We start from the raw sequence: 2,500 nt of genomic DNA on the forward strand, positions 1-2,500 counted from the left end.
CATAACATCAATTATCATTACTGATACCTTTATGACATTTGATATCATCACTATTAAATGCTCTTAAATATTCAAGATGTTACCCTTTCCATTACCAAATTCATTAATATATAAAAACTAAATAAGAAATAAAATTATAATAGAGAAGCTGAATTTACATAAATTGGTCTAATGTAACATGATTGTAAGACAAACTCACACTTCTTTGTAAACAAATATATGCTCACAAATGCCTACCCATGAATCACAAAATGAGGTCAGTGAGTGAAGATGAGTATGTCTGTGAGTAGGAGGGTGCCACACTCAGGCTTACGAGAACCCAGATCCAGGGCCTAGCAACTCCAGCTCAACGCCACTGACACAGACTGGGGTTTGAGATAAAATGGACACGAGGCCAGCGTGAAGTGTCTGTGGCTTGGTGGCCCCGATATCCCCGGGCGGCTCCTGCAGGCGCCGAGGGGGCCTGAGTCTTAGCCAGACTTTGGAGCTCTTGGTCCCATGGAACAGGCTGATTCATGTCTTGCTGCTTTGCACCTGTGACTTGTGCTGAGGTGCCAACCTTTTATAACCAAAAGCCAAAGCTTGACAAGTACTCACTGAATATAGCATACTTAGCAACGCTTCGGTAATGGTTAGGATTGTTTCTCTTTCATCCAGAATACATGAAAGTATATGCTGTGACTTAGAATCAGACCACTATAATGTAATCTTTTCCATGCCCCTTACAAAAGAGTTGCCTTTTTGGGTTTGAGTAGTTCCAGTCCACACATGAATATTTTGAGCAAGGTGCTTAATGCAGTTGTTAAAAGTTGACACTGGAGTAATGACAAAGTTTTTTTTTATTTATTTACTTAAATAAGACGACTAATGATATCAATATATACACATATAAACACATTTATTCATTATTTAAAATGAATTTAGTGAGGTTTAAAGAATGCAGATTTAGCTTGCAGATATTTAACAGGAGATGCTACAGCTGTTCTAAGTGACAGTTCTATCTAAATAAAAATACCTAAATTCTTAGTGAAAAGGGCGGCCAAAAATTCAAGTGGATCATCACATCTAACTAGACAAACATTTCACAAGGTCACAACAAGATGCATTACTGAGTAGTGACAACCCGAAGGCTCTTGTCACTGTGGTAAGTGTTGGTGTTGAATGCTGAATTGTGGACAGACGATGGCAGATGAAAGAAATTAATATGTAGTTACATGAATAGCCTGATATATGTGAAAATATTTCGATCTTATGTATGGTGTCGAAGTATTTTGCGAAGGGAGAGTGAAATGAGGAAATATATGAGGTCTGTTACTAAATTTCGAAGATCGATAATATTATAAGCCGAATACTTCAGACTGTAGAATTGCTACGTTGTTGTTAGGGTGATGCACATTTCATGAAGGAGGTGGTGACTGAGACGGAAAGGAACTTAAGATTAACCATACTTGTAAAGTGAATGGGAATCAAAGTGCGAAAGGTTTGTGGAAAGTTTGGAAAGGTCAGTTTCCATCACATAAGTCAAAATATATGTCTCTGTTGGAAGAATGTAAAGATTTTTACCTGACATCGTGTCCGGTAAAACAGAACAGTGGCAGATACAGTAGCATTGAATTCCTTATTTGTTCAACGTTTTTCTTGAGTGAGATTAAACATGAGGCGTATAAAACTGGTAAGACCAAAGTAAAAAAAGAAAGAAGGATGATGCCAGTACAAAAGAATTTTAGAAAATATATAGAGAGAATGGAAAATGGGATCCAGGAGTTCATGCCTCTTAGGGGTTGTGCCGCCAAGCCAAGTTACAGGTGAGGGATTCAGGTAACTCGCAAATATATTAGACCTCACCAGTAACCCAGGTTTCATCTCGGACTGGTAAAATTAAAGTCTATATTGTTGATGGTGATTAGTTTCATTGTAAAAGAGTCTGTACATTTAATGTACGTTATGAAAGACGTTGTTTTGTTATGTATGCGTTCTTTGATTTTCATTTGCCTACTGCTCTTTTCTTCCATTGAATAAGTTGATATGCGTACGGAAGGACAGCCTAAGCCATCACAGACCGGCTAAATATACCTATTCGTCTAAGTAAAGAAGTCAAACGAACATCATGCCACTTTTCGGTATCTGATTTATCACGAACTTGCGATAACTTGAGAAAGGAAAACAAAAATATGTTAGTGTGAGATGTTTATGCGTCGATTAGTATATTTTCCACCGTCTTCAAACTCTCACTACAAGTTTGGACTATTATAGATATAATTTTAGTTTTGTATCTAAGACTAGAACACGAAATAAGTTAAGTGGTTGTAGAATGGTTCTGGAGACACGAAGAAAATATTTAGAAAATACTGAAGACACATACAAAGATAGGACATTAACTACATTCAAGACAAAGTACATGACAGAAAGTGTCAGGATAACGTGATGTCATTTCTGTGTGGATACTATGTAACTGCTGTAGGAGTAATGTGGGATGTGTGATAACAACACTGGAAAGCTG

The sequence above is a fragment of the Penaeus chinensis genome, chromosome 5 (genome assembly GCF_019202785.1).
Source record: "Penaeus chinensis breed Huanghai No. 1 chromosome 5, ASM1920278v2, whole genome shotgun sequence".
NCBI lineage: Eukaryota > Metazoa > Arthropoda > Malacostraca > Decapoda > Penaeidae > Penaeus > Penaeus chinensis.